Here is a 27,358-nt window from a genome sequence, read left to right as displayed (position 1 = left end):
AATAGGAGATATTAGTCTATAAACACCCTCAATAAACACTCCTATACACTAGAATAAGAGATATTAGTCTTGAAACACCCTTAATAAACACTCCTATGAACTAGAGTATGAGATATTAGGCTGTAAACACCCTCAATAAACACTCCTATACACTAGAATAGGAGATATTAGTCTGTAAACACCATCAATAAACACTAATATACACTAAAATAGGAGATATTAGTCTGTAAACACCTTCAATAAACACTCATATACACTAGAATATGAGATATTAGTATGTAAACACCCTCAATAAACACTCCTATACACTAGAATAATAGATATTATCCCATAAACACCCTTAATAAAAACTTCTGTACAATAGAATAGGAGATATTAGTCTGTAAACACCTTCAATAAACACTCCTATACACTAGAATAGGAGATATCAGTCTGTAAACACCCTCAATAAACACTCCTATACACTAGAATAGGAGATATTAGTTTGTAAACACCTTCAATAAACACTCATATACAATAGAATAGGGGATATTAGTCTGTAAACACCCTCAATAAACACTCATATACACTAGAATAGGATATATCAGTCTGTAAACACCCTCAATTAACACTCCTATACACTGGAATAGGAGATATTAGTCTATAAACACCCTCAAGAAACATAAACATAATAAAATAGGAGATATCAGTCTGTAAATACCATTAATAAACACTCATATACAATAGAATTGGAGATATTAATCTGTAAACACCTTTAATAAACACTTCTATACACTAGAATAAAATATACTAGTCTATAAACAACATCAGTTAACACTCAAATTCACTAGAATAGGAGATATTAGTCTGTAAACACCATGAAACAATCCTATACATTAGAATATAACATATTAGTTTATAAACACCCTTAATAAATACTCCTATACACTACAATACAATATATTAGTCTGTATTCACCTTCAATAAAAGCTCCTATACACTAGAATATGAGATATTAGTCTGTAAACACCCTTAATAAACACTTCTATACACTAGAATAGGATATATTGGTCTATAAACACCATCAATAAACACTCATATACACTAGAATAGGAGATATTAGTTTGTAAACACCTTCAATAAACATTCCTATACACTAGAATAGGAAATATTAGCCCATAAACACCCTTAATAAAAACTTCTGTACACTAGAATAGAAGATATTAGCCCATAAACACCCTTAATAATCACTCCTGTACACTAGAATAAGAAATATTAGTATATAAACACCCTTAATAAACACTCTTATACACTAGAATAGGAGATATTAGCACATAAACACCCTTGATAAAAACTTCTGTACACTAGGATAGGAGATATTAGTCTGTAAACACCCTTAATAATCACTCATATACACTAGAATAAGAAATATTAGTATATAAACACCCTTAATAAACACTCCTATGAACTAAAATATGAGATATTAGTCTGTAAACACCCTCAAGAAACACTCCTATACAATAGAATAGGAGATATTAGTCTATAAACACCCTCAATAAACACTCCTATACACTAGAACAAGAGATATCAGTCTATAAACACCCTTAATAAACACTTCTATACACTAGAATAGGATATATTGGTCTATAAGCACCATCAATAAACACTCATATACACTAGAATAGGAGATATTAGTTTGTAAACACCTTCAATAAACATTCCTATACACTAGAATAGGAAATATTAGCCCATAAACACCCTTAATAAAAACTTCTGTACACTAGAATAGAAGATATTAGTCTATAAACACCCTTAATAATCACTCCTATACACTAGAATAAGAAATATTAGTATATAAACACCCTTAATAAACACTTCTATACACTAGAATAGGAGATATCAGTCTGTAAACACCAGCAATAAACACTCCTATACACTAGAATAGGAGATATTAGTCTATAAACACCCTCAATAAACAGTCCTATACACTAGAATAGGAGATATTAGTCTATAAACACCCTCAATAAACAGTCCTATACACTAGAATAGGAGATATTAGTCTATAAACACCCTCAATAAACACTCCTATACACTAGAATAAGAGATATTAGTCTTGAAACACCCTTAATAAACACTCCTATGAACTAGAATATGAGATATTAGCCTGTAAACACCCTCAATAAACACTCCTATACACTAGAATAGGAGATATTAGTCTGTAAACACCATCAATAAACACTAATATACACTAAAATAGGAGATATTAGTCTGTAAACACCTTCAATAAACACTCATATACACTAGAATATGAGATATTAGTATGTAAACACCCTCAATAAACACTCCTATACACTAGAATAAGAGATATTATCCCATAAACACCCTTAATAAAAACTTCTGTACAATAGAATAGGAGATATTAGTCTGTAAACACCTTCAATAAACACTCCTATACACTAGAATAGGAGATATCAGTCTGTAAACACCCTCAATAAACACTCCTATACACTAGAATAGGAGATATTAGTTTGTAAACACCTTCAATAAACACTCATATACAATAGAATAGGGGATATTAGTCTGTAAACACCCTCAATAAACACTCATATACACTAGAATAGGATATATCAGTCTGTAAACACCCTCAATAAACACTCCTATACACTGGAATAGGAGATATTAGTCTATAAACACCCTCAAGAAACATAAACATAATAAAATAGGAGATATCAGTCTGTAAATACCATTAATAAACACTCATATACAATAGAATTGGAGATATTAATCTGTAAACACCTTTAATAAACACTTCTATACACTAGAATAAAAGATACTAGTCTATAAACAACATCAGTTAACACTCAAATTCACTAGAATAGGAGATATTAGTCTGTAAACACCATGAAACAATCCTATACATTAGAATATAACATATTAGTTTATAAACACCCTTAATAAATACTCCTATACACTACAATACAATATATTAGTCTGTATTCACCTTCAATAAAAGCTCCTATACACTAGAATATGAGATATTAGTCTGTAAACACCCTTAATAAACACTTCTATACACTAGAATAGGATATATTGGTCTATAAACACCATCAATAAACACTCATATACACTAGAATAGGAGATATTAGTTTGTAAACACCTTCAATAAACATTCCTATACACTAGAATAGGAAATATTAGCCCATAAACACCCTTAATAAAAACTTCTGTACACTAGAATAGAAGATATTAGCCCATAAACACCCTTAATAATCACTCCTGTACACTAGAATAAGAAATATTAGTATATAAACACCCTTAATAAACACTCTTATACACTAGAAAAGGAGATATTAGCACATAAACACCCTTGATAAAAACTTCTGTACACTAGGATAGGAGATATTAGTCTGTAAACACCCTTAATAATCACTCATATACACTAGAATAAGAAATATTAGTATATAAACACCCTTAATAAACACTCCTATGAACTAAAATATGAGATATTAGTCTGTAAACACCCTCAAGAAACACTCCTATACACTAGAATAGGAGATATTAGTCTATAAACACCCTCAATAAACACTCCTATACACTAGAACAAGAGATATCAGTCTATAAACACCCTTAATAAACACTTCTATACACTAGAATAGGATATATTGGTCTATAAACACCATCAATAAACACTCATATACACTAGAATAGGAGATATTAGTTTGTAAACACCTTCAATAAACATTCCTATACACTAGAATAGGAAATATTAGCCCATAAACACCCTTAATAAAAACTTCTGTACACTAGAATAGAAGATATTAGTCTATAAACACCCTTAATAATCACTCCTATACACTAGAATAAGAAATATTAGTATATAAACACCCTTAATAAACACTTCTATACACTAGAATAGGAGATATCAGTCTGTAAACACCAGCAATAAACACTCCTATACACTAGAATAGGAGATATTAGTCTATAAACACCCTCAATAAACAGTCCTATACACTAGAATAGGAGATACTAGTCTATAAACACCCTCAATAAACACTCCTATACACTAGAATAAGAGATATTAGTCTTGAAACACCCTTAATAAACAGTCCTATGAACTAGAATATGAGATATTAGCCTGTAAACACCCTCAATAAACACTCCTATACACTAGAATAGGAGATATTAGTCTGTAAACACCATCAATAAACACTAATATACACTAAAATAGGAGATATTAGTCTGTAAACACCTTCAATAAACACTCATATACACTAGAATATGAGATATTAGTATGTAAACACCCTCAATAAACACTCCTATACACTAGAATAAGAGATATTATCCCATAAACACCCTTAATAAAAACTTCTGTACAATAGAATAGGAGATATTAGTCTGTAAACACCTTCAATAAACACTCCTATACACTAGAATAGGAGATATCAGTCTGTAAACACCCTCAATAAACACTCCTATACACTAGAATAGGAGATATTAGTTTGTAAACACCTTCAATAAACACTCATATACAATAGAATAGGGGATATTAGTCTGTAAACACCCTCAATAAACACTCATATACACTAGAATAGGATATATCAGTCTGTAAACACCCTCAATAAACACTCCTATACACTGGAATAGGAGATATTAGTCTATAAACACCCTCAAGAAACATAAACATAATAAAATAGGAGATATCAGTCTGTAAATACCATTAATAAACACTCATATACAATAGAATTGGAGATATTAATCTGTAAACACCTTTAATAAACACTTCTATACACTAGAATAAAAGATACTAGTCTATAAACAACATCAGTTAACACTCAAATTCACTAGAATAGGAGATATTAGTCTGTAAACACCATGAAACAATCCTATACATTAGAATATAACATATTAGTTTATAAACACCCTTAATAAATACTCCTATACACTACAATACATTATATTAGTCTGTATTCACCTTCAATAAAAGCTCCTATACACTAGACTAGGAGATATTAGTCTATAAACACCCTCAATAAACACTCCTATACACTAGAATATGAGATATTAGTCTATAAACGCCCTCAATAAACACTCCTATACACTAGAATAGGGGATATTAGCCCCATAAATACCCTTAATAAAAACTTATGTACACTAGAATAGGAGATATTAGTCTGTAAACACCCTCAATAAACACTCCTATACACTAGAATAAGAGATATTAGTTTATAAACATACTAAATAAATACTCCTATACACTAGAATAAGAGGTATTAGTCTATAACCACCATCAATAAACACACATATACACTAGAATATGAGATATTAGTTTATAAACACCTCAATAAACACTCTAAACACTAGAGTAAGAGATATTAGTCTGTAAACACCATCAATAAACACTCCTATACACTAGAATATGAGATATTAGTTTATAAACACCCTGGATAAACACTTCTATACACCATAAAAGAGATATTAACTTGAAGCAGCAGTGCTTTGAAAGCTGCCAGACTTATTTTCATGTAGAAAAATGATGATCGGCCTTCACTTCACGCTTTGAAAGGACAGGGTCAGAAAAACGGACCTTGCACTTGAGTGAAAAGCGTGCATATTCTGGTTTCAGTGTTTTCCACTAAACTGGCAAAGACCTTGGCATAGTGGGGGTGCAAAAAAAGGCTGAGCTGGAAGGGATTCCACCCCCTCCCACCGAGAGCCCAAACCCACTGAAGTCCTTCCCTCAAGGTCGGCCCACTGACCGTGAACATTATTGCTGCTATTTCTTTTTCTTTTCCTTTTTATCAGCAGTCCTTCTGTTCTGCTTTTCCTTTTTCTCTACTTTTCATCTCAGTGCTTTTTTCTACTTCCATCAACATTTTCCGACTGTGATCAATACGAGCAGATCAATGACTTTGGTAGCGGGCACCAATAACTGTAACACTGCTGTACCAAGATTGGCAGGGGGTTTTGTTCTGAGTTCTGCTACAAGTTCTACCAGATAATGCTGATTGCTGATTGCTATGCATATATATATACGTATATATATATATATATATATATATATATATATATATATATATATATATATATATATATATATATATATATATATACGTATATATACATATATATATACGTATATATATATATATATATATATATATATATATATATATATATATATATATATATATATATATATATATATTACAGAACAGTTAGTTCTGGCCTGCAATTTGATTGGCTAAGAGGCGTTCTGTGAGTGCCATTATCAGCCGGTAATGTACTGTAACCGAAGCTCTCCATATATCACTCTGCCACACTGAGAAGAAATGAACCATCCAGACTGTTATCAGCAGAACGTCAGAAATCCAGGTTCTGCTATGGTATAAGGGGTGTGTCTGTACAATTTTCCATGCATTTCAAAAAGACAGTGTTCTGAGCACTATAAGTTCAACCAGATAATGCTGATTGCTTTGGGTTGCAGTGGGTTTGAGTTTGGAAATGCTTGAATTTGGAAATGCAGAGATGTACACTCTGAGAAGAACGGTATCACTTTGATTGGTGCCTTATTTTTTACTATCAAGGTTACCTCAAAACTACACTTTATTACTTGTATTCCAGACTCCAGAACATCTCAGCAGTGAAAACATATAGTATATTACTATATATATTATAGAACAGTTAGTTCTGGCCTGCAATTTGATTGGCTGAGAGGCGTTCTGTGAGTGCCATTATCAGCCGGTAATGTACTGTAACGGAAGCTCTCCATCTATCACTCTGCCACACTGAGAAGAAATGAACCATCCAGACTGTTATCAGCAGAACGTCCAAAATCCAGGATCTGCTATGGTATAAGGGGTGTGTCTGTACACTTTTTCATGCATCAAGTCCATGCATTTATTTATTTACTTTTTCAAAAAGACAATGCAAAATCACATGCTGCACACATTGCAAAGGCAAGGCTGTACTATTGCACACATCTAAAGACATGTTAGTTCTGGCCTGCAATTTGATTGGCTGAGAGGCGTTCTGTGAGTGCCATTATCAGCCGGTTAAGTACTGTAACCGAAGCTCTCCATCTATCACTCTGCCAAATTGAGAAGAAATGAACCATCCAGACTGTTATCAGCAGAACATCTAAAATACAGGTTCTGCTATGGTATAAGGGGTGTGCCTGTAAAATTTTCCACATCTAAAGACATGTTTGCGGGAGAAGTAGCACAAAAAATACTTGCTCTTTTCTGCCGCAACTTTTTTTTTTTGAAGTGTTTTGCAGACATGCAGGTCATGAAGTCCAAACGAAATTAATTTGACCAGACAAAACATGAAATATGTTCTGCAGTTTCCTGCATATTCACTCCTATCATATCCACACAGGTGGGCTACTCTGCGATGGCGTAAAGCTAAATATGTTGGACACAGATAAGGAACAGGCCTTTAATGTTTGTTGGCCCGACTCTACAGCCGCTGAGTGAGTTTGAAGGTTGGGCGGCGTTATTAATTAAAAACTGGACGCTTCTCGTTGTTTTTCACCTCATAAATTTACCTCGAGTTAAAGAACTCGCTCATGCAGAAACGTCTAAAGAGAGGAAAATTAGTGTATTGCATCATCCGGCGGAGCTGTCCACGTTCATTAGAGCTGCTTGTGTGCTCGTGAGCTGGCGGAACACTAAATCTTCAGCGGTGCGGGTCCGGCCCCGGGAGTGGAGCTATTAGAGCACCGCGTACGGGCTGATAAATGGGCCGGTCCGGCCCGGCGCCCCAGTCCGAGTGTGTGTCCTGACAGCCCCTGCACGGCTGAGTGTGTATGTGTGTGTGTGTGTGTGTGTCCTGACAGCCCTGCACGGCTGAGTGTGTGGAGATCAGTGCGGAGAACACTGCTGAATGATAATCCACCTGTCCGACGCTCCCGGGAACCAGACTCGCTGATTCCAGAGAAAGAGGCATTATGGGAAGGTGTTTCTAATAAAGTGGCCGATATCATAAAGCACAAGATACTCATTGGTCCTAATGATTTGGCCAGTGGTTGGAATAGCCCAGTATATGAGTGGAAGCACAAGGAGAATGGTAAGCTGTTTCTAATAAAGTGGCCATATTGTGTTAAAGCACAAGCTAGGTAGGTGTTACTAATGAAGTGGCACGAATAAGTTAGTACACGGGGTGTTTCTAATAAAGTGGCCACTGGGTTACATAGCACAAGATACATCAGTGTTTCTAATAAAGTGGCCACTAAGCAAATAAGGTAAAACATAAGATACTCGCTGTTCCTAATGATTTGGCCAGTGGTTGGAATAGCCCAGTATATGAGTGGAAACAGAAGGAGGGTAGTAGGTGTTTCTAATAAAGTGGCCACAGTGAGTTGAAGCACAAGACATGTAGGTGTTTCTAATAAAGTGGCCAGTGGGTTTCATAGCGCCAGCTATATCAGTGTTTGGAATGGAATTATAAGGCAGTACAGTAGGTGTTTCTAATAAAATGGCCACAGTGAGTGGGGGTACAAAATATGTAGGTGTTTCCAATAAAGTGGCCAATTAGTGGAGGAATGAGCTAGTACAGTAGGTGTTTCTAATAAAGTGGCCACAGTGAGTGGAAGTATAAGATAGTACAGTAGGTGTTTCTAATAAAGTGGCCACAGTAAGTGGAAGTATGAGTTTGTACATTAGGTGTTTCTATAAAAGTGGCCAGTTACCTAATGTTATTATAAAGGACATCCTTACTACACATTAACGTTTCCAATAATGTGGCCAGTTAGTAAAACAGGATAACATAGTTTGGTGTTTCTTATAAAGTGGCCACTGTGAGTGGAAGCACAAGCTAGATAGGTGTTTCTAATAAAGTGGCCACAGTAGGTTGAAGCACAAGATATGTAGGTGTTTTTAATAAAGTGGCCAGTAGGTTTCATAGCGCAAGCTATATCAGTGTTTCTAATAAAGAGGCCATATTGAGTTGTAGATTGAGATATGTAGGTGTTTCTAATAAAGTAAAGTGGCCAGGAATTAGATTAGCAGAAGCTGGTTAGGTGTTTCCAATAAAGTGGCCAGTTAAGTACCTGTACCCCATTCACTGGCACTTTATTGGAAACACCAAAGTGGGTGCCAGTGGGTGGTCATTATACGTCGTTGGTAGGTGTTTCCAATAAAGTGGCCAGTAATTGTAGCTTAGTGCGGGTTCATTTGGCTAAGTAGTCGCCGTTAGCCACAATAGCAGTGAGTGCATATCAGTGAAGCTGTGAATAATGCTAATGAACAATTATCCAGCTATTCTCTCTCTCTCTCTCTCTCTCTCTCTCTCTCTCTACGTCTCTCTCTCTCTCTCTGCTTCTCTATCACTCTCTGCTTCTCTATATAATTCTATAATATATATATATATATTTATATATAATATAATTTACTCTCTCTCTTTCTCTCTGGAATAGCACAATATATTAGTGGAAACAAAAGGAGGGTAGTAGGTGTTTTCAATAAAATGGCCACTGGATTACACAGCAAAAGATACATCAGTGTTTCTAATAAAGTGGCCAGTTGAGTGGAAGCACAAGGTAGAAAAGTAGGTGCTCCCTTTTATAAAGTGGCCATTGGGTTACATAGCACAAGGTACATCAGGGTTTCTAATAAAGTGGCCAGTGAGTGGAAGTATGAGATTGTACAGGAGGTGTTTCTATTAAAGTGGCCAGTTACCTTCCTTTATTATAAATGACATCCTTACTACACATAAATGTTTCCAATAATATGGCCAGTTAGTAAAATAGGATAACATAGTTTGGTGTTTCTCTCTCTCTCTCTCTCTCTATATATATATATATATATATATATATATATATAAATATATAATTTACTCTCTCTCTCTCACTCTTTCTCTCACTCTATATATATATATATATATATATATATATATAATTTACTCTCTCTCTCATGCTTTTTTTTCTCTTCGCTTCGTTGCTTCTCACTCTTTTCTACAAAAGTAAAATATATAAATAAATAAGCAGCATTCTGTCAGAACACACACACACACACACACACACACACACTCTGGCTCATTTGTCAGGCATGTCAGGCTGCATGGGCAGTGAGCGAGTGGCCCGCTGTCGTGCGAGAGTGTGTGTGTGTGTGTGTGTGTGTGTGTGAGTGTCATGCTCAGTATCTCTGAAAGCCTGCGGTGTGTTACTCTAAACATTCATCTCTCTCTCTCTGGCCGTGCGAGAGGCTCTGATAACACCCTGACTCTGCTGATATCTACAGTAAGGCAGCGCGCTGCAGCACCATCTGCACGGTCAGATCCTGCACGGTGGGCATTGTTTCTGAGCGCTCCCCCGCTCCTGTGTTTTCTCTACTACGCTTGGCTCGGCTCGCCGCGCGCCTGTTTATTCCGCGGTTTTATTCGAACACAGCGCGCCGAGATGTTTTCATCCTCAGACTGGCCATCTGGACTCTGACCAGTGTGTGTGTTTTCAAATGCTGTTTAAATTAAATCTTAATTAAAAATGAGTTTCTCACAACTTGTGAAATTTGCTCATTTCCAGATAAGAGAAGCCGTGAATTAGTGATTTAATTAACGACTGATTATACAAAACTACATAGACGGGAACTGCTCATATTGGATAAACAGATATATATATGTATATACATTACCAGGAATCCCCTGATCTAAAGCTGATGAACTGAGATGGTGATTTGAGGTGATTTAATTGGTTTGAGCTGGAGCTTCTTTCACAGCAAAGTGAAGGAAAAGCAGCAGCTATTGTTCAGCACCTCCAGGAACTCCTTCCTTCAAGACGCTAAGAAAACTATTTCAGGTGACTCTCCCTCATGTAGACACTGAGATTAAAATCTCACCAAGGGTCTGCAGATCTGTCCTTAAAGAGAAGTGTGATACTTATTTTAAATAATCTAAAATATAAAACATATTCTGCTTTGTTTAACACGACACGTGTTCCTGTAGAGTACTAAATTTACTAGGTAATTTCCCATATTGTACTCAGTAACCAGGGTGTTAGCACAAATGACTTAGGATGATTTCCATATTATACTCGGCAACTGCCGATACTACGGTTTAAAATACTTCTGTAGAAGTTGAAGCTCAGCCAAAAAAACTTTGGGGTGGATTTTTACTTTCTGGACCTGCACTCTACCCACCTCTAACTAGTTACTAGTAAGTAACTACAGGTTTAAATAGGATCTCCGGTGGATTTGTTGTTTTTTTTACAGGGACTCTAAGACTAGGCCAGTGGCTGAACTGCACTTAGCAGGTTCAGCATTATTACACATGTTGTAAAGTAACATGTAACATTGTAAAGACTGTAATTCGTGTAAAAATGTCTTTATTTTAAAACGTTTCTAACTGTTGTCCGTCTCACTGCCTCCTGGTGTCGCAGTGCTTTTAGCCAATCAGAGGCGATATGTTTGCATGTATGAATATTCATGAGCAGGAGCCGAAATCCTTTGTCACAAAGAAACTAGAGTGTTGGCACAAGCAACTTAGGCTGATTTCCATTTTGCTGGCACAAGCGACTCAGGTCAATTATTGTATTATACTCAGTAACCGGGGCGTTAGCACAAGTGACTTGGGCCGATTTCCATATTATACTCGACAACTGGAGGGTTGGTACAAGCATCGCTTGGCTAGAGTGTTTTTTGCTTCCTGGGTGGTAACTGATCTGTGACAAAGAATTAATGATGACCCATTAATACATATACTTATGACTATTATTAGCATTGTTATAATATTAGGGTAAAAACTATAGATTTATATAAAGCTGGCTTTGTTATGCAATTCCACTCTGGCTAACCTCAGATTGAGTGTGGAGGCAGTTCAGTAGCGGCTGTGGGGGGGGCGGCGGTGGTGGGGGACGGCGGTGGGGTGGGGGCGGGGTTGGGGGACGCAGGCATCAGATAAAAGAGCAAAGGGTTGAAAGGGCCCCGGGGCCGGCACGGCCGCTCTGAGTTCCAACACCCAAAGGCATGTGACAGTTGTGATAACATTACAGACGACAAGTGGCACCGACAGACGAGCCGCCTGCTTCTGCTGCTTCAACTGCAGCCGACGCTTTTCTTTCCCTTTTAAAGCCGGAGAACTCGTCTGTACTCGAGGAGAAACGAGACGAAAACGAGACGAAATGAGACGAATCTAGAGGATATAAAACACAGCCGGTTACAAACACTCTCTGATTTTTATATCAGCATATTTACAGCGGTAAAACTTAGCATTAGCATTAGCATTAGCGCAGCGTGCTTCTCACTCTTATACCCACACATCTCTTGGTGCAGCTGTGCAGCTATAGCTGGAAAAAAAAAACAGCAAAAGCAAACCGACGCCTGGTCTTTTCTCACCATTGTGAACCATTGTGTTCAAGATAACCAAGTCTGGTCTGAGCAATAAAATCTGATTTGAGCAATGTGTCTATGTGGCTAATAGAGATGGTGTTTTTCGTAGCTTATTCTGCACTAGAAAAAAGAGACGAAAGGAGACAAAAGCGAGACAAGATGAGACGAAACAAGAGAATATAAAACACAGCCGGTTACAAACACTCGCTAATTTTTATATCAGCATATTTACAGCGGCATTCGGTCTTCTGAATCTGATGCTGATTCATGCGCCTTTTTGCTTTTACAAATTAGCATTAGCATTAGCGCTGCGTGCTTCTCTCTCGTACCTACACATCTCTTGGTGCAGCTGTGCAGCTATAGCTGCAAAAAAACAAAACAGCAAAAGCAAATCAACGCCTGGCCTTTTCTCACCATTGTGAACCATTGTGATCAAGAAAACCAAATCTGGTCTGAGCAAAAAAATCTGATTTGAGCAGTGTGGCTGGTAATGTGAACGCAGCCTAATAGAGATGCTGTTTTTCGTAGCTTATTCTGCACTAGAAAAATGAGACGAAAGGAGACAAAAACGAAACAAGATGAGACGAAACCAGAGAATATAAAACACAGCCGGTTACAAACACTCTCTGATTTTTATATCAGCATATTTACAGCGGTATTCGGTCTTCTGAATCTGAATTCATGCGTATTTTTGCTTTTACAACTTAGCATTAGCATTAGCGCTACACACTTCTCTCTCTTATACCCACACATCTCTTGGTGCAGCTGTGCAGCTTTAGCTGAAAAAAAATATAAAAAAACAGCAAAAGCAAATCAACGCCTGGCCTTTTCTCACCATTGTGAACCATTGTGATCAAGATAACCAAATCTAGTCTGAGCGAAAAAATCTGATTTGAGCAATGTGGCTATGTGGCTAATAGAGATGCTGTTTTTCGTAGCTCATTCTGCACTAGAAAAACGAGATGAAAGGAGACAAAAACGAGACAGGATGAGACGAAACAAGAGAATATAAAACACAGCCGGTTACAAACACTCTCTGATTTTCATATCAGCATATTTACAGCTGTATTTATTACAACAGTTTGAAGATCATTAAATTTATTGCGATATGTAGTTAATTTAGGTTAAAAATGCTTTTATCTAATCTGTTCTACACCATCATTATAATCCAAAACCTGAGAAATGAGAGAGACTTTGGTTTCCATTTTTTAAGGACCAATATATATAGGTTTTTTTTTTCAGTGAGGGTAAAAGAGCAACATCCCAACCAATGACTGTAGCTATATATCACTCTGGTGACAACCTGAGAACCTGGGGAAAAACTCAAGGTCAGATGTCTTCCTCAAGGTCACTCTGGTCTGGTCCTTCACTCGCTCAGGGAATTGAACTAGCAACCTTCTCTGACACAACAGGGCTGACAAATTCTAAATTCAGTGCTAGATTTTGTTTCTGGCATCTGGTTTTAGACGATATAAGGCAGATTTTGATGGTCATGCAAAGGTGTGAAAAGGATCTCTATTCGTTACTGTGGTTTAAAAATAAATACGGTAACACTTTCTTTGAATGTCATCTCTATAAGACTCTATAAACATACTCATAACACATTATAAAGCATTCATAAGGCATTATAAACATGGCTATACATATTTATAAAAATATATAATTCATTATAGCCATGTTTATTATGCATCATGAACTGTGATTATAATGCATTAATAACTGTGTTTATAACATGTTATACATCAATACCAAGAAACTCAGTCCCTGCTTGCAGACTGTATCATGACTAAAAAAGCTTCCAACTTATAAACACACCCTCAGTAATCCTATAAATATATATTTTTAACCACTCATGAATTATACTTGTCTTGAATATAATATTAGTTATAGTCAATTATAATGTATTATAACAGGTCTTTGTGCGCTCTAAGTAAAGTGCCAGCTTTTCATTGTAGGACTAGATTATTAATGATAGAGATATACTACTTTAACATATATATTATAAGCACAACTTGTAATGTATTATGATCACAGGTCATAATGCTTAACAAACATGGCTATGATGGGTTACGCATTTTTCTAAACATTTATAGCCATGTTTATAATGCCTTATGAATGCATTATAATATGTTATGAATGTGGTTATAGCGTCTAATAAAGATGACATTCATAGAAAGTGTTACCATAAATACTTCTTTAGAAGTTCAACTCAAGTCTTTTCTCAAGTAATAAAAGTGTAAAAGTACTGGTTTTAAAACTACTTAAAGTATATGTATATATATATGTACAGATATAAGACTTCCCATCCCTTTCAATTTAAGACTTGTGCACCAAACTGTTGTTCGTTTTTTAAGGCTCCGTTCACATTACCATGCTGACGTGACTCGAATCAGAACTTTTGCTCAATGTGGCTCAGATCTGAATTTTTTTCATGGCTGTGTGTACACACCAAATCTGATTTTTTTTTTGTTTTGTTTTTATCCGAATTGAGTCACTTTCACAAGTGGTCATATGAAAGCAGATCTCCTGAATCTGAATTCATACGTCTTTTTGCTTTTACACGTTAGCATTAGCATTAGCATTAGCGCTGCGTGCTTCTCTCTCTTATACCCACACATCTCTTGGTACAGCAAAAGCAAACCAACGCCTGGCCTTTTCTCACCATTGTGAACCACTGTGATTTGAGCAAGGTGGCTGGTGATGTGAACGCAGCCTAATAGCGATGCTGTTTTTCGTAACTTATATTGCACTAGAAAAAAAACTGAGAACACACTGAAAAAAATGATGAGTAAAATTTACTTTAACAAAAAAAAGTTTCGCAACTTTCTGCATTTGCTTTTTTTTAAAGCAAAATTTAATTTGTATTTGTATATTGTATCTGAAATTAATTTAGCTTAAAGAAAGCTTATTTTTTATCAATTTTTAGACGTTGCCTGATGTTGCAGGATGTTTATGAAGTATCGGAGCATTAACTCGTAGTCGCTGTAGGAAACTCAGGTCCTGTGATGACCCGCGGCCGAGTGCTTTCTTCAGCTTATCTCTCTGTGTATCGTAACGTCCAGCCTGCTCTCATAGATTACTGTAATAAACTCGCCGGCCGTTACATTCCTCGCTAATTGTCTGCCCTGCCGGAGTGCCGTCTCCGCGCCCCGGCGCCCGGCGCGTGGCAATAACCATGAAGACTGAAGTGTTAATGTCGCTCGTTGAAGGATGGTGAGGAGAGGCCGGTGTCCTGACGGAGGCATTCATTTCAGCCCATTGACTTTAATGCCTCCTCTCTCTCTCTGTGTAATAAGACCGGCTCTCCCCGTCACATTCCCTTAATTCAGCAATTATCCATTCAGCGCTGGAGGTCACGTGACCCGGTCACGCACGACTCGCCTGCGTGCTTTAATGCTTGCGTTTCATATCGAACGTTAGATTTTTCATGATTATGTAAAAAGGTAAACTGATACAGAAGAGGGATGACCTGGATGTAGTGGTAGCAGTGGGTTCAAGTCCCTACCTGTGTCTCTGGATGTTTGTAAAAGTCATATACAGCTCTGGAAAAAAAAATAAAAAAATAAGAGAGCCCCTAAAAATAATGAGTTTCTTTGATTTTACCAAATTAAAAACCTCCAGATTATAATCAAGAGGAAGATGGATGATCACAAGCCATCAAACCACCAAACTGAACTGCTTGAATTTTTGCACCAGGAGTAAAGCAGCGTAAATTTAACGGTCAGCCAAGAGTTGTAACAGTCGCTGATGGTTTCTAACGGTCGTCCAAGGGTTCTTGCGGTCGGGGGTGGTTTCTAACGGTCGTCTGAGGGTTCTCACGGTCACGGGTGGTTTCTAACGGTCGCCAGAGAGTTCTAGCGGTCGTCTGAGGGTTCTCACAGTCACGGGTGGTTTCTAACGGTCGCCAGAGAGTTCTAGCGGTCGTCCAAGGGTTCTAACGGTCGCAGGTGGTTTCTAACGGTCGTCTGAGGGTTCTAACGGTCACAAGTGTTTTCTAATGGTCGTCCAAGGCTTGTAACGGTCGCGGGTGGTTTCTAATGGTCGCCAGAGAGTTCTAGCTGTCGTCCAAGGTTTCTAACGGTCGCAGGTGGTTTCTAACGGTCGTCCAAGGGTTCTAACTGTCCCGGGTGGTTTCTAACGTTCGCTGATGGTTTCTAGTGGTCGTCCAAAAGTTCTAACGGTCGCGGGTGGTTTCTAATGGTCGTCTGAGAGTTCCAGCGGTCGTCCAAGGGTTCTAACGGTCGCGGGTGGTTTCTAATGGTCGCAGGTGGTTTCTAACGATCGCCCAAGGGTTCTAACGGTCGCAGGTGGTTTCTAATGGTCGCCAGAGAGTTCTAGCGGTCGTCCAAGGTTTATAACGGTTGCAGGTGGGTTCTAACGGTCGCTGATGGTTTCTTACGGTCGTCCAAGAGTTCTACCAGTTGCTGATGGTTTCTAACGGTCATCCAAGGGTTCTAACGATCGCCCAAGGGTTCTAACGGTCGCAGGTGGTTTCTATTGGTCGCCAGAGAGTTCTAGCGGTTGTCCAAGGTTTATAACGGTTGCAGGTGGGTTCTACCGGTCGCTGATGGTTTCTTACGGTCGTCCAAGAGTTCTACCAGTTGCTGATGGTTTCTAACGGTCGTCCAAGGGTTCTAACGGTCGCGGGTGGTTTCTAACGATCGCCCAAGGGTTCTAACCGTTTTAGAACTGTATACTAGTGCATTTAAAAAAAAAGGAAATTATTGAAAAGTTACTTACAGTAGCTTACAGTAATTCAGTTCAGAATGTGATCTATCTATATATTATATCAATATTTTGAACATAGAGTAATCTAGAGTAGTCTAGAGTAATCAGCATCTCAGAAGAGAATATAATATATTAAGACCAATTGATACTTTTGGCAGTGTGGGCAGTGTGACAAGTCCTGCTGGAAAATGAAATCTGCATCTCCATAAAAGTCACTCTAGCGTTTTTTTTTTGTTTTTTTTTTGCAAAATATTACAGCACTTCATGCTTCTGACATTCTTCAATTAAATTTTTTGTTTTGTTAATGTTATGTTTAAGAACCCCTGAGAAACTAATCCCGTTCGGACAGGACAACTACCCAATAGAGGGGGATTGATGACTGACCAACATCATGGATGAATTCTAGCAAGAAGCTGGAAGTACTACAGAAGTGTTTCCAATAAAGTGGCCAGTGAAAAGGTTACTCAGGCCTATCAGGCACAGAGTGTACAGCGAGACGTATGCAGACTGTCAGGCTGGTGAAGATAACCCCGCACGCTCGCGTCGGCTCGGGGGAACGTCGTGCGAGACGGGTCACCGCGGGTCACCTCAGAACCTCCAGTGTAGTTCAGAGACTGGTGGAGTGGAGCTCTGACCCGCCAGCCTGCAGATCAGAACCGGCTGTGTCAGGCGGGATCAGCGGACGGGCTCTGATTTAGCCGAGAGCTCCGCCCGGCCAGAGCTCATCCTCATGCTTTCTGACATCACTTCCTGACTGGACGAGACTGACTAATGATGCATGAACACCAGTCCAGCTTGGAGAAGAAACATCTGGACAAGTATAGAATAATAATGCAGAATTTTAGAAGTTTTAGACAAATTTGAAGGTTTACCAATTTGTCCAATCATTGGGATTTACCCTTTCACTAATAAACGTTTAAAAAACATTCAATCTGTCAAGTTTATTTGATGTTCTTAGAGCTAAGAATTGTTATTTACCATTTTTAAAGTTCTGCTAACGTCTCTGCTTTGTGTCAGTGCTTTAAATTTTTAGTATTTGGGAATGTTACGTTTTTACATTAACATTTCCATAGCATTAGTATTCGTCTATCTGGCAACATTATTTGAAAAACGTTCTAATAACGTTGTGATGCAAACCTATTAATAAGTCACACGTTTTCTGAGCATTCTTTAAACATTATTTCTGTAAAGCTGAAGGCTAACTCTCTTAGAACCTTTTTAAAACATTGCTAAATGTTCTTATAATGGTCTCGTTTAGCTGTGCCCAACAGTAGCAGGGTCAGGACAAGCGCATGCCTCCTCTGATACATGTGAAGCCAGACTCCGCCTCTTTTCCAACTGCAGCCAATCAATGCAGCGTCACTCATTGTTGCATTAATACATCTGATACATTGTGCGTTGGTCATCATCACAATGGGATTGACAAAGGTAGAGCGCCACCTACAGTACACATCCAGATAGAAACGGCTTGACCTTGCTCTCTCTCTGACTCTGGCTGCTGATGGAGAAACAGCATGACTTTTTATCAATGCCCTAAATTGCCTGCAATGGGATTCCAAATGTTTGCTGTGGATTCCCAGGTGGTTGCTATAATGTTGCTAGGTGGTAGCTGTGGTATCCCCTGTGGTAGCTATTGGTTACAACAGGTTTGCATGTATGTATGTTTTACATGGTGTTGCTTGCAAAAGTGTTGCTAAATCTTTGCTAGGTGGCTGTAACTGTGTTGTTAATTGGTTGCAATGGTATCCCGAGTAGTTGCTGTGGTTTCTCAGGAGGTTGTTATCCTGTTGCTAATTAGCAGCTATGGTATCTCATGTGGTTGCTATGGTGCTTCTATATTGTTGCTGTTTGTTTATTATTTGTTTATTAGAAATGGGTGCCGCTAGGCGATTGTTGCGGCATCACAGGTGGTTGATGTGGTGTTTTGTTAATTGGTTGCAATGATGTCCCAAGTGGTTTTTGTGATGCTGCTAAGTGGTTGCTGTGGTTTCCAAGGCGTTTGCTGTCCTGTTGCTAGATGGATGCCAGGTGGTAGCTGTGGAATCCCCAGTGGACACTATGACGTTGCTAAGTGCACGTTACATGGGTGTTACAGTGTGACAAGGTAATTACCGTGGCATTTCAGGCGGTTGGCGTGATGTTGCTTAGTGATTGGCTGGTTGGTAGGTAGGATGTTTCTTGGTAGTTGCAGTGCAGTTGCTGTTGTATCCATCAGGTGGTTGCTCAGGTGTTGCCAAGGGGTTTGCTGAGGTATTTAGGTATATTGTTGATGGTTGAGAGATTTTCTAGTATCTAGAGTGTCGAAACATTTTCATCCATACATTACAATAGAAATTAAATCAGCAAAAATCTAATTTCTTAAATAATCTTTGATTGATATGTCAAATATATGTATGGTTAATATCTGACAGAAAAACATATAACAAAATGAATAAAAAAGCTGAATTAAAGACTATAAGAATATAGAGAATATATCAGGACTTGGGAAAGTCTTTAGTGGTTCATTTCTGTCCGCTAAGCTCAAGTGTACAGTTTTATCCCCTATAAATGTGAATGAACAGAAATTAAAAAGCAAGGTCGTATTAATAGAAAGTCTAATTACTCTAAATTAAGAGGATAAGCCTAAGCGTTTGTAGAACTCTTTAACCTTGATGCTTTGTTTTACTCGACTAACATTTCTATTAATTGTGCAGCAGTGTGTATTATCTGTGTCTAAGCCTATCAGACACTTCCTGTGGCTGTGGGTCAGTCCTGAACAGAACACAGGATTAATAATAAAGTTATAATATGTGTATAACTCCTGCGTTTGGAAATATTGCTGAATTTCTGTATTGAGATGTTCTGATTCTGTTCTGTTCTTCATATTGTTCAGCATATGGGCTTCTCATAACCTTCATTATTGCATCCATTACCACCCATCCATCTCCAGCGCTGCAGTCAAATAAATGCCATCTGTCAGATGCTCACCGCTGTCAGACGTCTTCCCTCTTCTTGCCTCTTTTTTTATCTTCCGTTTAACTCTACAATATAACACAGAAACACCTGATCATCAGGTTATTTTTAGCCTCTGATATGATGATACAGGTACCTGAATGCTCATTAAAATCACTGTATAATAGTCATTTATTTAGTTTGGTTGCAAGGTACCACTTTAAAATAAGTCTCCTTTATAAAGGGTTTATAAATAGTTAATAACAGAGTTTATTAATTTGGTTAATAATGAAGTTGTAAATACAATACAAAAAAAAAAAAAACAATAATAAGCACTTAATAAACACATAAATAGAATGAACAGCAGTAAAAATAATGTTTTAAACATATCTAATAAAACATAATAAATAATATAGAATGCATAAAAATTAGGAAATGAATATGTTATTTTAGTAAAGTAGAGTAAAGTAAAGTAAAGTTAACAGATATTAACAGATATGTAACATAATGTTAACAAAGTATCCCTGGTTGGTTTTTAATCACAGTTTTTTTTTTCATGCATCTTGGCATCATGTTCTCCTCCACCAGTCTTACACACTGCTTTTGGATAACTTTAAGCAAGTCAGTTTGGTTTGATGGCTTGTGATCATCCATTTTCCTCTTGATTATATTCCAGAGGTTTTCAATTTGGTAAAATCAAAGAAATGCATCATTTTTAAGTGCTCTCTTATTTTTTTCCAGAGCTGTATATTTATTTAAAAAAAAAAATACATTCTTACAGATACAGATTACTGTATGGACCACAAATTAACATTAAAATCATACTCTATAAAACAGATCATTAAAATGGTAATACTTTCAAATTGTGGAAAATGATTGGTTGGTTTTTAATCACAGTTTTTTTTCATGCATCTTGGCATCATGTCCTCCTCCTCCTCCACCAGTCTTACACACTGCTTTTGGATAACTTTATGCTGCTTCGCTCCTGGTGCAAAAATTTTAACAGTTCAGTTTGGTTTCAATTTGTTGGATTTGGTAAAATCCAAGAAACTTGGGGGTGTAGACTCGTTAATTTCATAATCGAGGTTATGCAGCAACTCAAACTCAAACTAAAAGTCAGAGAGGACCGTGTGTGGAGTTGAGTTAGAGAGTACTGTATAGTAAAAAGATGAGATGTGCTGCTCCATCAGCAGGCTGGAGACGCTGGAGTCCAGCGAGGCGGAGATGATGAGTGGGAGCTACAGCAGGATCAGCACTAATGTGGCAATTCGTCACTCCATTGATCTGGCCTGGGCCTGGGCTAGCTCCACTCCATTGATCTGGCCTGGGCCTGGGCTAGCTCCACTCCATTGATCTGGCCTGAGCCTCGGCTAGCTTCACTCAGAGAAAATCCCAAATTTCTCCGGCGTGGCTTTTCTCAGAGCCGGGCGATACCGCTGACTGTCTCCGGGGTTCGACTCTAAAGCCTCTGTGTTGAAGTATTGAAGGGCTGCTCTCCTGCATCCTGGACGGATTACTGGCCATTTCAAAAGCTTTGGGTGCAAAGCAAAGAATTCTTATTTTTCACTTTATTTTCAAACATCGAATCCCGGATATCGGATCCGCTGCTGGACGGCTGAAAGTTGTCTGGGACTTTGGGTCATCAGGAAGCATCATGCCCAGAAATGGTGAAACTAATCTGCTGACAAATCCTCAGGATCCTGTTAGAAAACTTAAGCTTAGTCTAGGCCTTGCATTAAATGTTAATGGAGTGCTAATGGAAAATGGTTTTGGGTCGATTTCTTTTGTAGAAAGAACCAGAACCTTCTAAATGTGGCCATTTGCGCAGAATCTGACGAAAGTACATTTCCTGAGAGGCTAAAAAATTAAATTACTTAATAATATAAAAAATATATATTATAGGTGATGATGCAGTTGCAAGAAAAAGTATGTGAACCGTTTGGGATTATACTTGGATTTCTGCATAAAGTGTTAAAAATTAAATGTGTTCTGATCTTCATCTGAGTCACAACAACAGACAAACCCAGTCTGATTAAACTAAAACCACACAAAACAATGATATGTTTTACTCACGGTGGCCACTTTATTGGAAACACCTACTATATTACTTTATCTTGTGCTTTTACTCACTGTGGCCACTTTATTGGAAACACCTACTATATTACTTTATGTTGTGCTTTTACTCACTGTGGCCACTTTATTAGAAACACATACTGTATAACTTTATTTAGTGCTTCCATTAACTGTGGCCACTTTATTGGAAACATACTATAGCAGTACTACGTTGTGCTTTAACTGACCGTGGCCACTTTATTGGAAACACCTACTGTATTACTTTACCCTGTGCTTTTACTGACCGTGGCCACTTTATTGGAAACACCTACTATATTACTTTGGTTTGTGATTCCACTCACAGTGGTCACTTTATTGGAAACACCTACTATATTACTTTATCTTGTGCTTCCACTCACCGTGGCCACTTTATTGGAAACACCTACTGTATTCCTTTATCTTGTGCTTCCACTCATTGTGGCCACTTTATTAGAAACACCTACTATATTACTTTATCTTGTGCTTTTACTCACTGTGGCCACTTTATTAGAAATACCTACTGTACTGCTACCTTGTGCTTTTACTCACTGTGGCCACTTTATCAGAAACACCTACTATAGTACTTTGTCTTGTGCTCCCACTCACTGTGGCCACGTTATTGGAAACACCTACTGTATTACTTTATCTTGTGTTTTACTGACTGTGGCCACTTTATTGGAAACACCTTCTTTAGTACTACTCGGTGCTTTTACTCACTGTGGCCACTTTATTAGAAACACCTACTATAGCAGTACTTCTATGTGCTTTTACTCACTGTGGCCACTTTATTGGAAACACCTATTATATTACTTTATCTTGTGCTTTTACTCACTGTGGCCACTTTATTGGAAACACCTACTATAGTATTACTATATTGTGCTTCCATTTACTGTGGCCACTTTATTGGAAACATCTACTATAGTCCTAAATTGTGCTTCCACTCACTCTGGCCACTTTATTGGAAACATCTACTATAGTACTTTATCTTGTGCTTTTACTAACTGTGGCCACTTTATTGGAAACATTTACTATAGTACTCTACCTTGTGCTTTTACTCACTCTGGCCACATTATTAGAAACACCTACTATAATATTACCTTGCGCTTCCACTTGCTGTGGCCACTTTATTGGAAACACCTACTATAGCACTACTACATTGTGCTTCAACTCACTGTGGCCACTTTATTGTAAACACCTACTATAGCACTACTACATTGTGCTTCAACTCACTGTGGCCACTTTATTGTAAACACCTACTATATTACTTTATCTTGTGTATTTACTCACTGTGGCCACTTTATTGGAAACACCTACTATAGCACTACTACATTGTGCTTCAACTCACTGTGGCCACTTTATTGTAAACACCTACTATAGCACTACTACATTGTGCTTCAACTCACTGTGGCCACTTTATTGTAAACACCTACTATATTACTTTATCTTGTGCTTCCACTAACGATGGCCACTTTATTGGAAACACCTACTGTATTACTTTATCTTGTGTATTTACTCACTGTGGCCACTATATTGGAAACACTTTATTGGCCACTTTATTAGAAACACCTATTCATGTACTACTTTGTGCTTCCACTCACAGTGGCCAGTTTATTAGAAACACCTACTGTAAATTTATATTGTGCTTCCACTCACTGTGGCCACTTTATTGGAAACACCGACTGTATTATATGCTTTAATTCACTGTGGCCACTTTATGGGAAACACCTACTATAGCAGTACTACCTTGTGCTTTTACGCACTGTGGCGACTATATTGGAAACACTTTATTGGCCACTTTATTAGAAACACCTACTCATGTACTACTTTGTGCTTTCACTCACTGTGGCCACTTTATTGGAAACACCTACTGTCTTGTGTTTCCACTCACTGTGGCCACTTTATTGGAAACACCTACTGTAGTACTTCACTGTGCTTTTACTCACTGTGGCCACTATATTGAAAACACTTTATTGGCCATTTTATTAGAAACACCTACTTGTGTACTGCTTTGTGCTTCCACTCACGGTGGACACTTTATTGGAAACACCTACTATAGCAGTGCTTCCTAGAGCTTTTACTCACTGTGGTCACTTTATTGGAAACACCTACCTCTTGTATTTGTAATTACTGGACTCTGTATGAGAGTGTGAAGCTCTCTGGTGCTCCACCCTTTGTGTTCTTCAGTTAAGGTGATGATCAGAAGGTACTGTGGTCAGGGTGGAGCTGTGTATAAGGTGATGCCTCAATGACTACCGTCCCGTTGCACTTACACCCATCATCATGAAGTGCTTCAAGAGGCTAGTCATGAGGAACATCAAGACACGACTGCCCTCTTCACTGGACCCCCTGCAGTTTGCGTATCGTCCCAATCGCTCCACGGACGATGCCATCACCACCACCCTTCATCTCTCCCTCACCCACCTGGAGAAGAAGGACACTTACGTCAGAATGCTGTTTATAGACTTCAGTTCAGCATTCAACACCATCATCCCACAGAACCTCACCAGGAAGCTAAGCTCGCTCGGCCTCAACACCCCCCTCTGCAACTGGATCCTGGACTTTCTGACGGGGAGACCCCAGTCAGTCCAGTTCGGGGGCAGCACCTCCAGCACCATCACACTGAACACTGGGGCCCCCCAGGGCAGTGTCCTGAGTCCTCTGCTGTTCACCCTGCTGACTCATGACTGTGCTGCAAAACACAGTTCTAACAGCTTTATCAAGTTCGCCGATGATACAACCGTGCTGGGTCTCATCACCAAAGGCGACGAGTCAGCATACAGAGAGGAGGTGCAGGGGCTGACAGACTGGTGTACATTCAACAACCTTCACCTGAATGTGGACAAGACAAAGGAAATGGTTGTTGACTTCAGGAGAGCACAACACACCCACTCTCCACTCAACATCGACGGGTCCTCTGTGGAGATTGTTAAGAGCACCAAGTTCCTTGGTGTCCACTTAGCAGATAACCTCACCTGGACCCTGAACACCAGCTCTACAGCCAAGAAAGCCCAGCAGCGTCTCTACTTCCTCCGGAAGCTGAGAAAGGCCCGTCTCCCTCCACCCATCCTCACACTCTTCTATAGAGGGACCATTGAGAGCATCCTGAGCAGCTGCATCACTGCCTGGTTTGGGACCTGCACCGTCTCTGACCGCAAGACCCTCCAGCGTATTGTGAGGACAGCTGAGAGGATCATCGGCGTCTCTCTCCCCTCCATCACGGACATTTACACCACCCGCAGCATCCGCAAAGCAACCAGCATTGTGAATGACCCCACTCATCCCTCACACGAACTGTTCTCCCTCCTGCCTTCGGGAAGAAGGTACCGCAGCATCCGGTCCAGCACGACCAGATTCTGCAACAGCTTCTACCCCCAAGCCATCAGACTCCTCAACTGCAGAGACTGAACTGATGGTTTTTCTGTACATGCACACACACTCTTACCCCACTTACCCCAGAAAATGGAAAGCACTAAAAACCCTACTACCTCACTGGACTCTATTGCACACTGTGTAATAGAGGTAATCACTACCTCACTGGTCTTTTTTGCACACTTTTGCACACTGCATAATTTGCACACTGTCTTGTTATTTATTATTCTTTGTCTGTATTGTGTTGTATTGTCTGTCTGCACTTTTGTACTGTTGCACTATTGTTCTGTCTACACTGTGTTTATGTGCACCATGGTCCCTGGAGGAACGTTGTTTTGTTTCACTGTGTACTCTGTATATAGCTGAAATGACAATAAAAACCACTTTGACTTTGACTTGACTTTGACTATAAGGTTGTTAGATCAGGATAAAGGTGTTTATTATGGTCTGCGCTGGTTGCAGAAGAAAGCTGTGGAAATAAAGAGGAGGTTAAGTAAAGTTCAGCCACTGACTGATCTCACCACCACAAACAGAGCACAGATATCACTGCCAACACAGTCTGGCAGACCCTGCAGAGCGTCTGCTCACAGAAACTCACACACTCACTTCATAGAACACAGTGGATCAACACCAGCAGATGACAGACATGTCTCTCCAAACCATCACTGATCATCAGTACATTGTACATTATTTCATTTGTAAATCAAGGGGCCTCTAGATCTTTCCTGCAGCAGTTCTCGCATTGCAAATTATAAAAAGAGCCATATTTTATCGATCTATAGGTGAAGTCTTCAACAGTGCAGCTTGATTTAGGGCATGTCATTGTGTCTTTTCTATTGTAACGATGGGAAAAGTATGAAATGAGCAAAAAGGCATGTACTAATTCTCTTAATTAGAATAATCATGGTCCTGCATTGATTGTCCAGGTACTACTGAAAGTCTGACTGTTGACTGTTGTCAGGGTTTTAATCAGTCAGTGGAGCTCCTGTGATGCAGACAGCTTGTAAAAAGTAAACAAACTGTATATATAAAAAAATAAATACAAATAATTAATGATCATTTGATTTTGTACTTTTATACATTATTGTCAAGTTCCTCCTCAGTTTCTTAAATTCACTTTGCATGCATTTGTATGTTTAAATGGGTTTTTGAGGGCTATTTTTTAAAAAATAAATAAGTTTGGTTTGCATTCTATAAAATGGGGCAGCAATGTTACAAGAACATTTAAATAAAGCGTTACATAAAACAGGCAGAAAATGAAAAAAAAAATTTAAATGGAAAAACAAAAAAAGGGGGAAAGGAGAATAAAAGACAAAATACAGCAAAAAATTCAAATATTAAGGAAAAACAACAAAGAAAGCAGAACAGCTATGAAAAACAATAGAGAAACAAATACATTTTTGTATTGTATGTAAAAATACATCAAAAGAAAAGAGAGAAAAAGGTAGAAAAATAGGAAGATTATAAAGACGGATTATCACAAGCCATCAAACCAAACTGAACTGCTTGAATTTTTGCACCAGGAGTAAAGCAGCATAAAGTTATCCAAAAGCAGTGTGTAAGACTGGTGGAGGAGAACATGATGCCAAGATGCACGAAAAATGTGATTAAAAACCAACCAGGGTTATACCACCAAATATTGATTTCTGAACTCTTAAAACTTCATGAATATAAACTTTTTTTTTCTTTGCATTATTTGAGGTCTGAAAGCTCTGCATCTTTTTTTTTTATTTCAGCCATTTCTTATATCACATTTTATGCAAATAAATGCTCTAAAACACAGTATTTTTATTTGGAATTTGGGAGAAATGTTGTCTGTAGTTTATAGAATAAAACAACAATGTTCATTTTACTCAAACATAAACCTATAAATAGCAAAAATTATGTTTTTATATAGTGTGATTAGATGTGTAATACGGTCTCTGTAGGGTACTGTACGT

At 38.3% G+C, this 27,358-nt stretch overlaps 1 protein-coding gene across 1 annotated transcript in view; it reads left to right on the top strand.

Annotated features, from left to right (window-relative positions):
- The window catches only part of LOC103029321 (receptor tyrosine-protein kinase erbB-4-like), a 351,238-nt gene that overhangs the window by 136,105 nt on the left and 187,775 nt on the right, over positions 1–27,358 (top strand). The window lies entirely within an intron of this gene.

The sequence above is a fragment of the Astyanax mexicanus genome, unplaced genomic scaffold (assembly GCF_023375975.1).
Source record: "Astyanax mexicanus isolate ESR-SI-001 unplaced genomic scaffold, AstMex3_surface scaffold_33, whole genome shotgun sequence".
Lineage (NCBI taxonomy): Eukaryota > Metazoa > Chordata > Actinopteri > Characiformes > Acestrorhamphidae > Astyanax > Astyanax mexicanus.
Note: the sequence above shows the minus strand (reverse complement) of the source record. Positions and strands in the feature narration are given on the sequence as shown.